General features: G+C 50.3%; 1 non-coding gene across 1 annotated transcript; it reads left to right on the top strand.

Moving 5' to 3' along the window:
• Positions 1 to 16,429: 16,429 nt before the first annotated feature.
• On the top strand, positions 16,430 to 16,536 carry LOC121045203 (U6 spliceosomal RNA). The gene has a single exon (XR_005797632.1). It is a non-coding gene; the product is annotated as a U6 spliceosomal RNA (small nuclear RNA).
• The last annotated feature ends 2,964 nt before the right edge of the window (positions 16,537 to 19,500 follow it).

Raw genomic sequence — 19,500 nt, forward strand, 5'->3', positions numbered from 1 at the left:
GCTGCAGTGAGCCCTCATCCAGAAAAACTTGAGGAAAGAAGAAAATTCTGAAAGTCATGGAGGCCCCCACCCCCAGGCAACAGCTCCTTAGTGACTGACAGAGGTTACTGAGGTGGGTCTGTTGGGGACGTATGGGGCAGATTAAGCAGAGACAGGGTTTCACTGACAGAATGACTGGAAGAGACTGGCCTCAGCCGCTTTGGGGCCGGTGGGTTAGGAATCATCCCTACCACTCCAGAGGGTCCAGCCCTGTGTTCAAAAGGCTGGGAGGAGCCTCCTGGAACGTTCTCTCCTAAGAGATGACTGGGAAAGTCCAGAATTCAGAACTTGGTTATGGGAAGCAGATGAGATTTTGAAAACTTCTGAGACCAAAAATTATCTCCACCTTCTCTGAATGGCTGCCTCTCACAGGTCTGCCCAGAAGATGGTGCTGTAAGACAAGGCCCACTTCTTTCTTACCCGGCTGTGATCGGGATGGGACAGTGAAAGCCTGCAGGAACCAGATCTAGGGGGCTTCACCACCTACCCAGCGGCAGTTATCCCGCAGTGCTGAGCACTGGAGTCCGTTCCTAGAGATCCCTAGATAACTGAACAGAAGCTTGAGGTTGGGGGGCATCTCACGAGAGAGAGGCCTGAGCATCTTGATGGAAAGGATGGGGGGAGGGACCCTAGGAACCAGGGACAATTGCACTGAGAAAACAGGGACTCTGATAAATACACTGTCAAGAAAACCAGATCTCCCTTTCAACACTGGAGACTCGGCCCCACTCCTTAGGGTAGCTGAAGATTGGGCAAGAGGGCTGAGGGGCTCTGGGCACTGAACTGAGTTTATACTCTGTGGTAGAAAAAGGAAATTGGGTGGTTGTGGGAGAGCAAGCTAGAGACCCTCAGACGAGGGAAGGGGAGCTGAAAGGGTGATTTCTTCAGTGTCACAGAGCTAACAGGTGACAGGTTTCCCGAAACCCTGCTCACCTCTCTCTGCCCGGCTGCCCCCTGCTTTCGGCAGAACATTGGAATCTAACACTTACAAATAGACTTGCCACAACAAGGACTGCCTTCCTGGGCAATTAAAAAAAAAAAAAAAAAAAAAAATAGGGCTCTTGACTCAAAATCCCAATTCACATCTTTCCTTGCATGTTTTCAATCAGATTGTTTGAGGTATGATTTACACACATTAAAATTCATCCATTTGAGGGGCGCCTGGGTGGCTCAGTCAGTTAAGCATCCTACTGCCGCTCCAGTCATGATCTGGTGGTTCGTGGGTTCGAGCCCCGCGGCGGGCTGTGTGCTGACAGCTCGGAGCCTGAAGCCCGCTTCGGAATCTGTGTCTCCCTCTCTCTCTGTTCTTCCCTCACTCACTCTCTGTCTCTCTCTCTCTCTCTCTCAAAAGTAAATAAAGCTTAAAAAAAAAGGATTTGTCTCAAAAATAAATAAAAACATTTTTAAACATTAAAAAAATAAAAATAAAATAAATAAACCTTAACAAATGAAAAAAAATCATCCATTTGAAGACTACATGTTAATTGACAAGTGTGTATAAGTAGTTTGTATGGTTTCCAGGTACGGCAACTCCAACAGAAATTTTTAAATAATGAAATTAATAAATGGGTGCCCCCCCACTGCATTTATTTTCAAACAGAGGAAGAAGAATATATATTCAGCATATATATGAATATATATAAAGCTTCTCACATAGATTTCTTCTAACAAGACTTATGTGAATAACTCCTATTTGCCATGTTAGGTAAAAGAATTCTGTTTCCTCTGCATGTGTAATTTTATTTGCACTCCCTGGGCTGTGGGGTGAGTCACCCCACTGACAGCTGGGGAAAACTAAAGCTACTGTGGTCTTGGGAGCACAAGCAGTGAGGTCTTGAACCACGGTGCGAGCTTCACTTGGAAGAAAGATCTCTCTTCTGTTAGGACTATCTCCTGGACTCCGTGGGCCTGCCATTCCTATGTGTTCCCTGTGAACCCGGAATATTTGCTGGAACCAGCCAGGTGGAGAGTCAGAATGGCTGGGATTAGGCTGATGGGTGGGTAGGTGGGGATGTGAGTGCAGGAGGGAGAGGGAGAACAAAACACACTTCCCTAGGGTCCATTAGAAACTGGGGGCAATACTGAAACAAATCAGAGAAGGTAAGAATCCTGGAAAACCTTGTGGAGCACTGCGCCTCGCACCGCCCCTTCTAGCCCAAACCCCAACAAGGATTAGAAGGCAGGAAGGCTGCTTTTGTGCACCAAGGACAGAACAAGTGTTTACAAAGCCTGGAGAAGCGTGCCAGATGGTAGTCTAGGCACAGAAGGAATTTCCAGGACGTGAAATTAATACCGCTCCATCCTGGAAAACAACTAAAAGAAAAAAAAAAGTGGGGGTCTCTAGGTCTGTACCTCTTTTGTTCTGAGGGGGTGCATTTGGGGTCTTCTTGAAGTTCTACCTGAATGCACCGAGAGGAGCTGAGGTGCAGCAGGTAGGAAAGAGACAAAAAGGAGCTGGGAAGGCATGGGGGCAGGGGGGAGCAGGGGAGAGACCAGGAGGCTGGGCTGAGAGATAGCCCAGGACTTAGGAGGGTTCCTGCCTGCCTCCTGCGCGCATCATGAGCACCCCCTCCAAGATGGGGGCCCCCCAGGGGATGCTCAACTTAAAGCTCAGAGGCTGGGCAGCAGCAGGAAGGAAGGAATTGGGGTGTCCCAGGGCAGACCGGCTCAAGGGATCTATTTGTAGAGCCAGAGGCCCAGAGACTGCTGTATGCAAGCTGCTTAGGGCTCTAGGTCGCAAGAGAAATAAGGAGCTTCCCTGATGGCAGTCTTACTCCTTCTCCTCTTCCTGACTCACCTCTTCCTTCCACTCTCCTTAAACCTGCTGAATCCCTTAGGCAGCTGGGATCAACATAAGCTAGAGGCTGATCCGTGTACAAGGGAAATAGGGGAGCCTGGAAACAGCAGAACCTGGGAGAGGTATCCGTGTACAGGGCAAATGAGGGGAGCCTGAAAACAGCTGAATCTGGGGAGATGGAACTGCCTAGTGAGAGAGCAAGGGGGTTCTGGAAACTGCCGAACCCAGGGAGGCCAATTTGTATACCGGGGAAACATGGGGGAACCTGGAAACAGCAGGATCTGGGGAAACAGTTCGTGTACAGGGGGGGCAGAGACTGAGAAGCCTGAAAACTGTTGAGGCTGGGGAGGTGGATTCGTGTGCAGGGGGAGCAAGGGGAGACTGGAAACCGCACAATCTGGGGAGATGCGCAGTGTACAGGAGAAGCTGGGGCAGCCTGAAAACAGGGGCTCTCAGGGGATGGATTTGTGTGGGATTGCAGTGGGGGGATGCGGGAGCCTGGGGAATCTGAGGAGGCAGGCAGGGCAGAGAGACCGACAAGCACCGGAGTGGAGTCAAAGAGGTGGTGATGTGGAATGGGGGGGCACAATGAACCCCCTTTCTAGGAGGTTTGAGTCAGACTCCTTGGCAGCCCCTTCTTCCAGACACGGCAGGGTAAGCGAGTAGATCTCCAATGGTGACCCGAGATTTCACAGGGCAGGAAGAGAAGGGTCTTTGTGGGCAGTTGCTATCCTGGTCCTGAAATGAGCAAAGCTTGGAATTCCCTAGGGGAGCTGAGGAGTTGCGGGGTGGGGGTGGGGTTGGTGAAGAGACTGAAGAATCTGTACCATCCTCCTGCCTTCTTCCCTACCCCTCACTGACAGGGACAGGCCTCTTTCTCCCTTTCCACCAACCAGTGTGACCTCTCCCCCCAGCGGTTCACTTCTGAGTGACAGACAGACAAAGACAGAGCTGCAGACAATCGACTGACGGAGGCCCCACCAAAGCTCCTTCCGCACCCCCCCACCCCCCCAGAGAGGCCTTAGGCTGGCCAGGGCCAATGGGAGCTGTCACTCCAGTGGCGTTGCCTTCAGGTGACAGGTCTTCTGCAGACAGAGTGACGACCGGGCTAAAAAGGCCTGAAATTTTTGGGATTCTGCCTGTGCCTCTTGGAAACCAGTTTCCCAGTCAGTGCCTCTGGGAGAGGAAAGGGAGGGGCACCAGCAGCCACCACAGCAGAGAGCAAAGCGAGGTCCCACTATCTGCTAGGGAGGGGATCTTGGGCCAGTTATGGTCCCTCTCTGAGTCTCTGTTTTGTCATCCGTAACATGAAGGATTGGTTTAGATCTCGGAAGGCCCTTGCAGCTCTAACATGAGGATTCTTAGTAGACTCGGGAGAAAGAGCCCAGAGTAGCATTTCTTCTCATTGGCTGATACTGCTCCGGGACTCTGCAGGCAAACATGGGAGGAGGCGGGCATTGGATGCTGTGGGAGTGTTTATGTAAGCTGTTCCTGGTGCGGAGGAGAACTTTTCTCCTCATCACTCTGAGGGGGTCCCTCCCTCTACACCAGATTGCTTTTTGCTCCAACCACCTTGGACTTCCTGGCTCGTGCATTAGCCTGGAATGTGGAATCGGCACCAACAGCCTCGCAACACTCTCCCACATGTTTTGCTCTGCTTCCAGGCTGGCCTCACCCCTCGCCCCTCTGTCCTCTTTTGTCTGTGGTCTCTGTTATTACCCTGTTTCTCCTGAAGCCAGAGATGTTTGGAAAGGGATGTTTGGGTCTTGGAATGAAGCTTCAGAGTCTAAAGGAAAGGATTCTCCTTTTTCCATAGAAAGACCTCCAGAGTCTGGTCTCGGAAGCCAAGCAGGGTCTGGCCTGGTTAGTACTTGGGTGGGAGCAAGACTTCCAGGTTCCCAAGGCCCTGAGGCCTTACAACTGCCCCTTGCCCACTAGCAAGCCTGGAGAAAGAACCCAGTACATCGCTTGCAAGGCTGCCTGCTGGGAGTGCATGTGAGATCACCTATAAACAAAACCCCTCGGCCTGGGGGCATGAGAAGCATTCGGTGTGTGGGATGGCTAGGGGGTCAAAGCAACCACGGGCCAAAGTCAGGCCAGGCTGCATCATTTGAGTACCAGACCTGTGTCTCTCCACTCCTCCCTTAGTCTGAGAAAACACTGGGTTTTAGCACAAGGGGCCTGGCTTGGACAAATGCTCTGCTCCAGGAGCCCATCTTACCCCCCAGTCTGTGCAGAAGAAACCATTTCTAGCATTTTCAGAATCACAATGGAAGAGTCCTGCCCAGGTGGAAGGGGAACTAGGGTTGCCTGGCTTACCTCTCTTGGGGACCTCAGGTGACCTGCCTCAACATAACCAAGAAGTGGGGGGGGGGGGGGGGGAAGAGCATCCCCGGGGGGGGGCTAGGGGGGGGGGCGCCGCCGGGGGGGGTGGGAGGACGGGGGGGTGTCCAGGGCCACCAAAGGTGGCTTCAGGTGCACAGAATCTCTTCCCAACTGGGGCCAGTCATCCCCAAGCAGCGAGTGCAGGGTGTCTCTCCCACTCCGCCTTCCTCGGGGCCATCAAGGATGCGCCAGCCGCCCTTCTCACCGGTCCCCAGGCTGTGGGAGCTGGAGGGGCAGTGCGCTGGGCGGAGGAGGGTGGGCTCCGCTGGGCCGCCGGGAGGCGGGGGAGGGGAGGGGATCTGATTAGAAGCCGGGCCGTATGGCGAACGCTGCGGAGATGGAGGTAATCACTGAGCGGGCGAGACAGCGTGCTCGGCGACAGCAGGCGGCCCGGCCGTCGTCATGACAACCGCGGCCTCCGGGGCGCGCGGCTCGGCGCAGCTCCGCGTCCGCGGCGGAACATCTGCTTTGCACGGGGCTGCTGGGAGCCAGGGGGCGCGGGCGCGGCTGCTCCCCCCTCCCCGCAAAAAAGAAACAAATTAGGCCAACTGTCCAATGAGGGGCCGCAAATGTATTTATTAATGCGAGGGAAAGGTTGTTCCGGAGCGCAGTTTGATTAATGTTTGAGTCTTCAGCCTGTCAGTCTGGTTTTGTCTCCCGCGAAAGGGGAAGGGGAGGGGTGGGGTGGGGGGCTGGAAGGGGAGTGGGGAGGAGAGAGACAACAAAGCGGGAGGGGATGTTAATAGCCAAATAGGCTCTTTTTCATGTTTCCCTCAGCCTGCCACCCTTGATGGATGGCTCAGACAGAGACCGGAGCGCATCGGGGAGACGCGAGCCCCTCCAGAGAGCTGGGGGAACGGGGGAGAGGGGGGAGGCTGGAGCCTGGCTGGGGTCTGCGGGGATGGAGCTCCCCCGAGGGCTGCAGGGAAAGGAATGGCCCCGGGAACAGGGCAACTCCTGAGGAAACCGGAGGGAAATAGTGCAAACTGTTTACAAGCCTCCCCCGTTTGCAACCTCTGGGCCCGGGGAGACAGCACCGGAAGTCGGAGGTTGAGGATCTGTGTCCCCCTCTGGATAACAGGGAGGGGCGGGAGGCTTTCACCCGTGGGGGTAGGGATGGGGGAAGGGAAGTGGGCAAAAGATGATGGCTTCGAATTGTCCCTCTTTCTGTCCTCTGCTTTTCCCTTTGCTCCCCACCCCTCCCCCACCGTATTTCTACTCTTCACTTTTTGCTCTATTTTCCCTCCCTTTGTCTCTTCTTCCATTGTTTCTTTCTTCCATCTTCCCCTCCTGTCTTGGTGACATCAGCTGGCTGTGATAGGGTCTGCCTTGCTAAGATGTCTTCTGTGAACACAGACTGAACACATACAATGTTTCCTGTTTTCTGTGTGTTCTTTTCTGGAGGCATGGGGGGACTTTGGGCCCCATTGGAACCCCAAACTTGACCTCGATTAGGAGAAGACACAACCCGACCCTTTTTCTGCCATCCTCCCCAAACTCCCCTAAGCCCCAGCTCACTAGGAAATGGGGAGTGGCGTTGGCCGCGGTGGAGGCCGAAAATTACAGATTTCTGGCCAGGCCTGGGATTCAGAAACACAGGAGACGGTCTGTAGACTTAGACGGTTCTGAGGTTAGAGGCTTCCTCATTACTATCCCTTGCCAAAACACAAAGTGAAAAGAAGAAAGTAGCCCTTTAAAGACCAGGCAAAATTCGAATGTTATTTTGCGGCTCATTTTATCTTCTCATACAAAAAGGGATTGAATTTATATTTCCTCCCCAAGTGCTTTGTGAGAATGAAGTTATTAAACATTGGAAAAGCTGCTTGAGCAGACCAGAACCCTATTTTCCTTAGAAAAATATTATTTACTATCATCAGCATCACAATTATTATTATTTAAAGTCTTGGGGTGGGTGGAATGTCCTCTCCACAGCCATAGCAGGGTGGTTCAGGGCAGGGACTCTGGATTCAGACCATTTGGGTCGAGTCCTGGCTTTTCTACTCCCTAGGTGGATGATCATGGACAAATTCCTTAGCCTTTCTGAGCCTCGGTTTCCTTATCGGTAAAACGGGGATTATAATATCCCTAGATCACTGGGTTGTGGAAGAAACAACTGATTTAGTCCAAGTGTATGGCATTGTGTCTAATGGTTATGTGCTCAATACATGTTGGCTGTTATTATTTCTCGGTTATAAATCCTTTTCAGGGGCGCCTGGGTGGCTTGATCGGTTGGGCGTCCCACTTCGGCTCAGGTCATGATCTCACGGTCTGTGAGTTCGAGCCCCGCGTCGGGCTCTGTGCTGACAGCTCAGAGCCTGGAGCCTGTTTCGGATTCTGTGTCTCCCTCTCTCTCTGCTCCTCCCCGGTTCATGCTCTGTCTCTCTCTGTCTCAAAAATAAATAAAAGTTAAAAAATAAAATAAAAAAAAAATCCTTTTCAAACAAATCCCATGATCACCAGCACTGAACAGGCGTAGTGCTCCAACTATATACATAGCATTACATTAAATACAAGATGGGAAAAAAATAAATAAATAAAGTTAGACAGGAAAAAAAAATACAAGATGGGAAGAAGTATAAACATGGTATCTGCTCTTGAAGGGTTTACAGTCTTTCTTACAAGAAAGAGTAGGTGTGTTAACGTTAAAAATTATCTAAGGAGTCATCCGCCAAGTGCCAAATAAGTAGCATGGATGCCAAATGCTTTCAATACTCAGGCGAGAGGGAAGGGTTGCAGGACTTGGAGCCAGGCACCCCTCCCCCAAAGGAGCCATGGGGACCTGATCCCCATGAGAGATGGGGTGAGAGACGGACGTGGAACCTTAAGGAGTATCGAATATAGACATGGAGAAATTAATGATAGATAGATAGACAGATAGAGATTTTTAAAGGGAAATTTAATCTAGTGGTAGTACATACATAGAATGAATTGATAGAAGAGAGACTGGAGCCCAGGGGGCCAGCAAAGTAGGACCTGGACCAGAACGGAGAGGAAAGAATTAGTGTGAGATGCGTGAAAAGGTTTGGTGCCTCACTGATGTGAGGAAGAGAGGGAGAAAGGGAAGCAATTATATACTGGGCTCTAATCTAAGGCTTTGAACCTAGCACGAGGGAGACGATCTACAGAAACACTGGTCATCACTGACTTGAGTTCTAGTTGGAGCCTGCGTTGAGCCGACCACCGCACAGCCTGGTGGAAAGTCGACATTATCCACCCTCCATCAGCCTGACACATGTTTTGAGTTGTTGGGAATTGATAGCCCCGTACATCTTCGTTTGCCTCCCTTCCTCCCTCGTGACTGACCTTAGAGGGCAAAGGTTCATCTTCTGGCAAGTATAAATAGCCCTTTTGGGGGACTAAGCCCGGGCTTAGCCCCAGCAGCCGGACACTTCAACAAATGAACCAAGAAGGGTGTGCCCATCATCCTGTCTCTGTTCTCCAGGAACTGAAACTCTAAGATGGTGTGCAGTTTGACTATCATGAATTGAGGCAAATTTAGAAGCAAATGCCCTAGGCGTCCTGCCTGTCTTTGAGGATATTCCCTCCAAAGTTACCTCATCAGGTGGCTGCACTTGTTCCAAATGTTTCCATGGCGCAAAACATTGGCGAAGGCTTCATGGGAAGTACCTGCAGAGTCTGCGGCACATTTGTTTTGCTGTCCTCGGTGGTATTCGATCTTCATCCTTGGGAGGTGGGATGGTTTCACTGTTTTTCGTAGGCTGGTGTTTTTCAAAAAAGTTTCCAAACTGCTTTTAGCAAAGTGTTGAAATAAAGCCATCGCCTCCTACTAAAGAGCTTGACTACTGAATGCCATGTATGATTCTGGATCAGAGCCCGGACTGGAGGTGGGGGAAGGTGGGGATGGGAATAGTTATAAAGGACATTACTGGGAAAGTTGATGGAATTTGAATATGGACTGTGAGTTACATAGTGGTCTTGCAGCCGTGTTCAATTTCTGGGTTTTGATCATCATGCTGAGGTTATTTGTGCGAGAGAATGCCTTTTAGGAACTGAATACTAAAGGGACATTATGTCTCCAAATTTCAAAAAGGTCAGGGAAAAAAATACATAAGTACACATGTGGATAGAGAAGGATAAAGCAAACAGGTAAATGTAAACAGTGAATGAGTCTGGGTAAAGGGCATATGGGAGTTCTTTGTACTATTTTTGATATTCTTCTGAGTTTGAAATTTATCAAAGTTGAAAGTTATTAAAAAAAAACAACACCCCAACTATGGCCTCCATTTGAAGGAGAGAGACTCATTTAGACATTGATTCTTTCAAAATAGTCCTCTCAGGAGGCACAGGATTCTTTTTTTTTTATGTTTGTTTATTTATTTATTTTGAGAGAGAGTGTGAGCAGGGGAGAGGCAGAGAGAGAGGAAGAGAGAGAGAATCCCAAGCAGGCTCCACACTGTCAGCGCAGAGCACAACGCGGGGTCAGTCTCACATGAGATCATGACCTAGATGGAAATCAAGAGTCAGATGCTTAACTGACTGAGCCACCCAGGCACCCCAAGGCACAGTACTCTTTGACACTTTATGGAGGGTTGGATGAAGACATGGAAGGAAGCCAAGGTCATCAGACCTGGGGATGATACAGAGCTGGTTGATATTTGGGTGAAGGGCTCAGGATCTAAGACCTTGGTAGGATGGGAACATTGGCCCAAATCGACCACAGTGAGACATGATAATGCTCCATCTGTGTTCAATTAAGTTGCATGAGATGAAATTTAAAAGGGTTAACTGATATGTTTCCTATTTGTCACTAAAAGCATTAATAATTCAGTAGGGATGAGGAGGACATGGCCTAAAGGTGGCATGTACCCAAAGAAATACGTTTGGTTGACTGTAACCTCCATAGGCTGATAGAGGCTACTATGATCTGTGGTTGCCATAAAAAAAAAAATTACAGATTCAGAGCTGCATTAATAAAAGTACAGTCTCTAGAACAAGAGAGGTGATAGTCTTTCTCTGTCCTCTGCCCATTGGACTTCATCTAGAGCATTTCTTTTAGGCCTGGGGCAGTATGTATAAAGAAAGACATTGCTAATGAAAAGAGGCATAACGAAAGAGAACAGTGAGATTTTGAAATGAGAGCATTTGAGGAATGGCTGAAAGGAACTAGGGATGGCTAAACTCTCCGGGGTTCCTATTAGCTGCCTTCTAGACATTCGATTAGCATCTGGAACTGGGGAGAAAGTTTACACATTCTCCATCACTTCACAAGGTGAAAATAAGGACAGAAGGATGGGAATTATGGGGAGATAATATGAGAAATAATTTTCTAAACATTAAACCAGTCTGAATATAGAAAGGGGATACGTAGTGAGATAGTGAGTTCCCTGTCACAGGAAGTATTCAAAGAAAGACATTTTCAAGGCTACTGCAATAAGAATTCTTGCAGCGGGAAGGACCCTGGATTGAATAGACCTCTCTGGTCCCTTGAACTCTGAAATTCTAGGCAATCATGTGTCTGTTTAGAACAAACAAACAAACAAAAAACCCACTAGCCTCATTACTCTGTGGTCTTTATTAGATCATGTTTACAGAAACTGCTCACAAACCCAGTACTTTCATAAGGCTTGGGAAGTCTGAACAAGGAACCTCCTTTGGAGTGCTCTCTGCTTCTCTTCTCTGCCCCTTGGTTGCCTCAGCCTAGAACTTTCCGTATCTACCTGCAGAATAGGACTCCCCTTGACAGATTACTAATGATGAAAATTCTAGGTGATGTAGCAGTCTCCCTACCCATGCTGACCGCGGCCCATATTTGGCATTTCTTTCAGAGCACAATTCCTGCACTTGAGGAATTTAGTTGGGATCCCAGCACTCCTGCTTAAGGTGGGAGAAAGCTGAGTGAAGGTGTATGGGTTCTAAACCCCCAGTGAAACTAACTTCTGGGGAAGGACTACAAATCTTAAAACCAAAGGAAGGTAGAAAATAGAGATAAGAGGGGCGCCTGGGTGGCACAGTCGGTTAAGCGTCCGACTTCAGCCAGGTCACGATCTCGCGCTCCGGGAGTTCGAGCCCCGCGTCAGGCTCTGGGCTGATGGCTCGGAGCCTGGAGCCTGCTTCCGATTCTGTGTCTCCCTCTCTCTCTGCCCCTCCCCCGTTCGTGCTCTGTCTCTGTCCCAAAAATAAATAAAAACGTTGAAAAAAAAATTAAAAAAAAAAAATAGAGATAGCTCCCCCTCTCTGCTGTAGTCTCCTCCCCACCCCCAATTCTTTTCTGTTTTGATCACGGGAAGAATGATTAGTCAGCCGAGGAAGGACGGGAGAAGAAAGCAGATGAGTTTTATCTGGCTGGGGTCTGCCTGAGCCACGGCCATGTGACTACCTGGCTGACCTGGGGTCTCCATCATGTCCCTGCCTGTCCACAAGACGGATCAGGCTGCCCTTCTCTACCGCCCTCCCGCTCTCATTCCAGGGGAGGGTTGCTAGGATAATTATAGCCTACTTGTTTTTCTCTTCTCCTACTCCTTGGGGTCCTATTTATTTATTTATTTACTTACTTATTTATTTTTACTTTCTTGGGGGACTGAGAAACTTCTTCAACACTGCGGCAAACTAGAATCTGGAAGCCTCCCTCCAGCAGAAATAGAGGTTAGATTCTCAAAAGTCATCCCTAATTTCCATCCACTGTTATCTGGGGACCCATTGCTCTGCCCTTCGTCTGGGCAACACAGAGCCTCTCCCCAAATACTCAGGCCCTCTCTGGTATCTGCAAAGCTGCTCCCCTCCTGCGATCCCACGCGAGTTGCAAAATCCCGCAAAGCATCAATTATTCCACTTGCAAAGTGGGGAGTATGATACCTACTTCATAGAATTTTTGCGAAGATTCAACAAAACAAAATACATAAAGCTCTTAGCCAGGGACTGGCAAAAGACAGCCTCAAAACATGGTAGCTCTTATTCCTCACATTTGTCTGAGCTCCGTGGACGAAACAAAAGGAGATGGTAAAGGTTAGGGAGACAAACCAAGGAGGAGACTCCAAGAAGACACGTTGAAGGGGTGGGTTCGGTTAAATGCAGGAAAGGAGCCTGGAAGAAGGAAGGGAACAGGTGGGCTCCCTGGAGACCGGCCTGCGGAGAAGGACGGAATGGACGGAACGAGACAGAACAGAGGGATAGGGACAGACAGACAGACAGCAGATGGGAAAGGAAGGTGGCATGACAAAGGGGGGGGGGGGGGATGGAACCCAGCTGGTGTGAGACAGACAAGAGGTGTTGGGGAAGAGAGAAGGGGAAAGAGCAAAGTGAGGGGGTGGCCAAAAGGAGAGGGGGAAGCAGGGGCAGGACAGACAGACTGAGAGCGAGTGGGGAAAGCATAAGACGGACAGACAGATGGCAGGGACAAGAGGGTGCCCTGGGTTGCCTGCATTCTGCTGTGTTTACCAGCTAATTGAGTTAAATTGTTGTCAGAGATGTAATTAAAGGGTAGAGAGAGCTCTCTGGCAGGCCCGAAACAGATGGAGGGGGCTTTAATTGGTAATTAAATTCTTCCCTGGCAGCTGAGGAAGGAGCTTGTGCTTCAGCCTCACAAGGCCACGGGTGGCCTTCCCCCCTCTCTTGGCTCCTCTCAGGGGCTCTTTGGGGAGGGGGCTGGGCTCTGCACACCAGCAGCCTGGCAGGCGGGGAGGCCTGGTAACTGCAGGAGAATGCCAAAGCAATCCTTCCTCCCTGCCCGGCTGGCTCAGCTCCCATGGGCTTAATCCAAGCAACCCCCACCCCCCCCCCCATGCCTGCCCCTAACCTCCGGACTCCCCACCCACCCAACTAGCATTGACCAGTGAATTCCTTCGTGGCCCCTATTGCGTCACTCGGGATCCCAGGGAAGAATAATGAGTTCTGGCCCCGCATCCGGATCGGCTCGGGAAGGGTTAGTTGGTTTAGTCAGGGACCCAGGCAGACCCATCTGTTGGCACGGCTCCCATGAGCCTCTCAGCATCTGCCTCCTCCCTGCTACCCTCCCTTTCAAGGAGCCACCGTGCAAAGATTCCATTCTGCCTGGCACATCACTGGCGCTGACTCTGCACCCGTCCTCGCCTCCCCCCTGCCACACATAACCCCCCAGCAGCAAATAAGACAGGATGGGATCAGCAGCCTTGATGGGCAGATTAGTTAGACTCTCTAAAATGTGAACGTTTACACTAATCGGCTTTCAACTCCAAATCTCAGTTTGACCTGCATTTCATTGGAGAAGGACCCTGGGGACAGCAGATTTCCCCGAAACCCGCATATTCTCGACTTGTTCCACTTCAGAAAGAGATAAGTACAAAGACAGCAAAGAGGCGAGGCTTTTAAAAAGAAAGCTGAAAGGGAAGTTAGGCAGAAATAAAATCCAAGACCGACATTGCGGAATTCTTGTAAAATGCATGGCTGACTGTGAGTCAGTAATCCGGTGCTGCTCTTACATCAGTAAAGCTCCATGCTGGATGCATAAATAAGGGTCCTGGGGATCATTGTCTCATTATAGCTCAGCTGATCAGACAAAAGTTCTTTGTCTTGCTGTGGGCTCCTCGCTCCTCAGGGCCCAGAGCGTCATGGAGGAGCTTAGAGGGGTTTCTGGGAAGGGCCATAGAAATGACAGAAAGGTTCAGGAAGCACAATGCCCAGCTGTATGGATTTCCACTTGGTTCTTGGAGGTCCGCTCTGCTGTTTAACTTGAGCCCCACATATGCTGTTCTCTCGGCCAGGAACTATGATCCCTGCCCTCCCATCCTCCTTGCCCAGACGATCCTGAGGCCACAGCCGTGCCCTCCTCTCTTCAGGACGCTAACCCTCACCCTGTCTCCCCTCTCCCAGCATCCGCACGTTGCTAGTGTATTTCTGATTCCCTCCCAAGGCTGAAAGGCAAAGGCCAAGGACCCTGTCTATTTCACTCCCCGCAATCTCCCCAACACCTCCTGTAGGACCTGGCGATTGGTAGGTCCTGAATCCTTTCTTGCAGAATGAAGAAATAAAGCCCAGAACACTCAGCATGGAGGCAAACTCTGAAAGCCAGCAGTAAAGTTATGCAGATGAGAGCGTTAGAAATGCAGCAGGGAGTTAGGTTGGCTGCAGGGAGGAACTTTTTAAAACTCTTCCTATATTTGCTAAGGGAGAATATGAGGGAAATCTCTTTTATTTTTATTTTCTGTTTTCAAAAATTTTGTTTAACTTCTAGCTAGTTAACCATAGGATATCTTTTTTAGATATAGAAAGAAGACAAAGTCAGGGGCATCTGGCTGGCTCAGTTGGAAGGGCATGTGACTCCTGATCTTGGGTCATGAGTTGGAGCCCCCCGTTGGGCATAGAGATTACTTAAAAATAAACACATACATAAATACATATGTTTTTTAATTTTTTTAAACGTTTATTTATTTTTGAGACAGAGAGAGACAGAGCATGAACAGGGGAGGGGCAGAGAGAGAGGGAGACACAGAATCTGAAGCAGGCTCCAGACTCTGAGCAGGCAGCACAGAGCCCGACGCGGGGCTCGAACTCACGGACTGTGAGATCATGACCTGAGCCGAAGTCCGACGCTTAACTGACCGAGCCACCCAGGCGCCCCCATAAATGCATATATTTAAAAAGAAAGGAGACAAAGTCGAATTGATGGCCTCTGTCTCCACTGTGGGCGGCCAGGAGAGTGAATGTAATGGCTCCCAAACACCAGAACCCCTCCCCCACCATCGGAGATTTTTAAATCTGTAAATTTAGGGGCCGGGGAAGACACTGTATTTTTAAAATCTTCCTAGTAATTCTAGTGATTGACAGATTTAGAAACAGCTCAATTAAATGTCAGCTTTCTCTCAGCTGCAAATATTTGTTTTTCTTTCCTTCTGCGTGTTGCTCCCCCCTCCGCCCCCTCCGCAAGAATGAATCAGTCTGGCTGATTCTAATAAACCTGAAAGAAAGCAAGCTTTGGGAATATTGACTTCTATATTCTTCACAGAACCTGGGCAAATGTAGGAGTGAAACCTGCTTTGCTGAGTGGGTCCTTTCACTCCTAGCTGAATGAAGTTATGATCCCTGGTGACCACCCTCTACGTTCCCTGTTGAAAAGACCAAATTGAAAATGAATATGATTTTAACCCTGGTTTAGCAGTCCCATCCCACAAAACATTACTGAAACACAGAAGTTGTCAAGGTCAGGGACCGCTGGAGCTGAGGGCTGAGCCCTGCCTTTGATTTCTGGTCTCGGCCTCTCTTGTTTGGTATCCTCCCCACCACATATTGATGAAGTCCACTGGGCTTCCCCAAGAAGGCTCCAGCTCTCTCCGTGCCTGAATGGACCCAAGTCACATCCCTTCACCCAGGAGGTCGGGGTTGGGGAGGTCAGGAGAGGAGATGGGTGGCATGCCTCCCACCCCCACCCCCAGGCAGTCTCATGCTCCTCCTGCCTCTCAGACACCTGCTGGTGTAAGACTTCTCCTGAATGCCCGAGGCCACCACAAGGCCTCGGGGGCCTGCAGGATCAAGCATCTCCCAGAGTCGCTTCCTGGCCCCTCAAAGCTGACTTGCCACAAGGCCGAATGCAGCTGTAAAACCCAAGCCTCTTTATTGTTGTGCATTTCCCTTCTGTATCCTCTGTGGCCTATTATTGAGACCCGCAGAACTGAGAGCTGGAGCAAATCTCAGGCTTCTCCTGGTATGACAGTTTTCAAGTCCCGGATTTGGGCAAAGCCTGCTGGGGAGGGGGCTCTCCTGCTTCAACCAAAGCAGTTCTGCTCTTTTTCTGTTTTTATACCGCATGTTGGAGTTCTGGTCTGTGGTGTGCTGGTAAAATGGAACAGCGGCCTGTGGGTGGTTGTGAAGTCCCGATTTGGCACATTTGCCAATTTCTGTGGTGCCAATACTCCCACCAAAGCCCTATTTCAAACTACCAACTGGAAGTCACCTGAGGCAAAGTTGGGAAATGCACATCAAAAGCTCTTGGAAGCCCTCAGCAGATCTGGTGCTGGTCCTTCTTTTTAAAAGAAGTGTTGGGGCGCCTGGGTGGCTCCGTCGGTTAAGCGGCTGACTTCGGCTCAGGTCATGATCTTGCGGTCCTCAAGTTCAAGCCCTGCGTCGGGCTCTGTGCTGACAGCTCAGAGCCTGGAGCCTGTTTCGGATTCTGTGTCTCCCTCTCTCTGACCCTCCCCCGTTCATGCTCTGTCTCAAAAATAAATAAACGTTAAAAAAAAATTTTTTTTTTAATAAAATAAAATAAAAGAAGTGTGAAGGGTGCTCGCTTCGGCAGCACATATACTAAAATTGGAAGGATACAGAGAAGATTAGCCCGGCCCCTGTGCAAGGATGACAGGCAAATTCGTGAAGGGTTCCATGTTTTCGTAATTACACCTGTTGTTAAAAATGTTTTAAATAATAATAAAAGAAAAGAAAAGAAGTGTGAAGAGGGGAGCCTGGCTGGCTCAGTTAGTAGAGCATGCAACTCTTGATCTCGGGGTCATGAGTTTGACCCCCACGTTGGGCAAAAGGTTTGCTTAAAAAAAAATAAAAGAAGTATGCAGACCACCGTCTAGCACTGTCTTTTTAAAAAATTTAATCTATTTTGAGAGAGAGAGAGAGAGACCACATGCATATGTTTCGTGCACACAAGCGGGGGAGGGGCAGAGAGGGAGGGAGAGAATCCCAAGCAGGTTTTGCGCTGACAGCCCAGAGCCTGATGCGTACCTCGAACCTACGAACCTGTGAGATCATGAGCCAAAATCAAGAGTGGGACGCTCAACCGACTGAGCCACTTAAGCGCCCCTAGCGCTTAAAATATAAGGCAACTGTTGTTTCGGATTCTGTGTCTCCCTCTGTCTCTGACCCTCCCCTGTTCATGCTCTGTCTCCGTCTCAAAAATAAATAAACGTTTAAAAATAAATAAATAAATAAATAAATAAATAATATATAAGGCAACTGAGGCCCAGAAAGACTAAAAGAACGGCTGAGGGTCACACAGTTAGCCAGGACCAGTGTCCTCCTGACACCCAACCTCTGGGTGCCACACTATATCAATCCTGCTCAACCTGCCCTAGGCAGCTGGGGGAGAGGGGAAACCAAAAATCATCACAGACAGAGCCAAGGCCACGGCTCCGGGGATAGAGTGGCAGCAGATATGTCCAGATAAAGGTCAGAGGGTCTTGAAGCCAACCTTTGCGGGCACCTACTTGGTGCTTCTCCTTCCTCTTCGTGGGGGCAGAAATAAAAAACTCACCCCAAATCATAAAGCTTTAAACTCAAACTCAAAGAGCCCTATTTTCCACCGACCTCATTCTCATCCCCAGGGAGTGAATCGTTCCCCATTCCTGGCTCGGATCTCAGGAGGCACCCTACCTTGCCCTCCCCGGGTCTGTCTCCCAGACCTGCTGCAAGCCCTTCCTTGGACGATGCCATCTATGTCGTTGAGGGGGGAGCAGGAAGGAACTGGGAAAGAACAAGCCCTTTCAGACAAGTCCAAGAATGATTATTTTAGCAGCTCTTCTATTCTCTTCCTGGGTAAGAAGCAAGGAGAGAGTGAGGTGGATGTCAAGTAAGGGAGCTTGATCTTCTAGAGCCCCGGATCCTAGCTCTGGCTCTGCCACCAACTGGGTGGGCCTCTTTCCCTCCCTAGGCATCAGTTTCCCCATCTGTATAATGAAAGGTTAAAGCTGATGCTTTCTAGCATCTCTTCCTTTTAAAATCCTATGAACCACTAGGGAGGAATGTGTAGGCAACTGTCCAATAATGTTTTCCCCCTACTCCTGCACCCCACTCTTTTTCCTGCTTCCGAAGAACCTTCTCCTTGCACTTCTGAAGATGCTCCCCACTATATAGACAACACCCCGCAGAGGCTCCCTCCCTCCGATTTCTCTGCACATGGATAGGAGACCCCGAAGTCTCCTGGGACTGCCTTGGCAGCCGGTCTCCTGTTTCCTAGGGATTCTTTGTCACTGTGCTTCTTCCCAAGGAGCTGGGGTCACAGTGCCAAGGAGAAGGAATGAGGGGTGGGGGTCATCTTTTTCCCCTCTAGCCTCTGCCCACCTCTTCCTGCTCCAGTCTGGTTTGCCAGTGGAGGGGAGGGAGGGTAGAGGGAGGTGGGTGGCAACATAATCCTATGGCCCCCAAGCCTGTCCTGCGGCTTCTCACACCACTGTCTTCCCCTCCACAGAAAGAAAATGGGTCACGCTCAACAAGGGCCATTATTGCCAGCCTGGCCCTGCTGCTCCCTGATACAGCCCAGTCCTCCCCCGCCAGATCTCATTAAGGGGTCGCCACTTATGCTTCCCAGCCGCCCCCCATCCATCTTTGGCCACGGATGACAGACCGGGCCCGGGGGCTGATGTCCGGCAGGTGACAGGGTTAATGGCAGAAGAGGGCAGAGGGCAGAGGCCAGCCAACTCACAGTGGCGGGAGGGCAGCCTGGGGAGGCCCTGGGTCCATTCCAGCTCGGCAGCCCCTCAAATTATAGCACCTGGGGGAGGGATGAGTCCTGGACTCCTCCATCCCTAGGGAAGCAAGGTGGGCAGGGTGAGCAGATGGTCGGAGGAGAGAATGTTAGCTTGGGAAGAAGAAGAGTAAAAAGTCCAGGGTGCGGGGGGGGGGGGGGGGCGGGGGGGGGGGGGGGGCAGGGCTGGAAAGAGGAGGAAAAAAAAATCCCTATAGTATAAAGAATATAGTATATAAAAAGTCACTGTGTATGTGGGCTCAGTGAAAACATTTACCCCTGGGATCCCTGGGTGTTCCTTGGCAAGAAACACATTATCCTGGTGATGTGCATGAAGTCAGGTGAGTGTTTTGGAGGGGGTGCCCATCACTCATTTTGTTTTCCTCCCGGCTGCCTGTTACAGTGGCCTGGCACTGTGGTTAGGGGCAAGGTTCCAGACTCAGACAATGTGGGTCCAAATATGTTCAGATCCTTCCTGTGTGAGCCCAGGTAAGTTACCCAACCTCTCTGAGCCTGATTTTCTCCTTCTGTGCAATATCTCTCTAGAAGTACTGGCTCCCAAGAGGATGAAATTAGACAGCGAGTGGAAAACACAGCACTGGGCCCGCCGTGAGTGTTCGGGAAGGGCTGACTGCTCTCGGTAGGAATGCACTGTTGGTGTTATTACATCACCTTTGCAGCTTCCCATCCATCCCCCAGCTTTTTCCCAGGCCGTCTGCCTCAGGACCTCCCTGCATTTGACCTCCTACATGCTCATGATCACCCCCTGGCCTGCTCTACTCACTCCCAGGAAGCTGCTGAATGCTGCTTTGGGGGCAGCTGTCCCCCATCCCCCCACTGCTCCCAGAGAGGAGGCCCCACAGTGGCAAGGGTTAGTCCCTCT

This window comes from Herpailurus yagouaroundi, unplaced genomic scaffold, assembly GCF_014898765.1.
Source record: "Herpailurus yagouaroundi ecotype Mexico unplaced genomic scaffold, PumYag 189, whole genome shotgun sequence".
Lineage (NCBI taxonomy): Eukaryota > Metazoa > Chordata > Mammalia > Carnivora > Felidae > Herpailurus > Herpailurus yagouaroundi.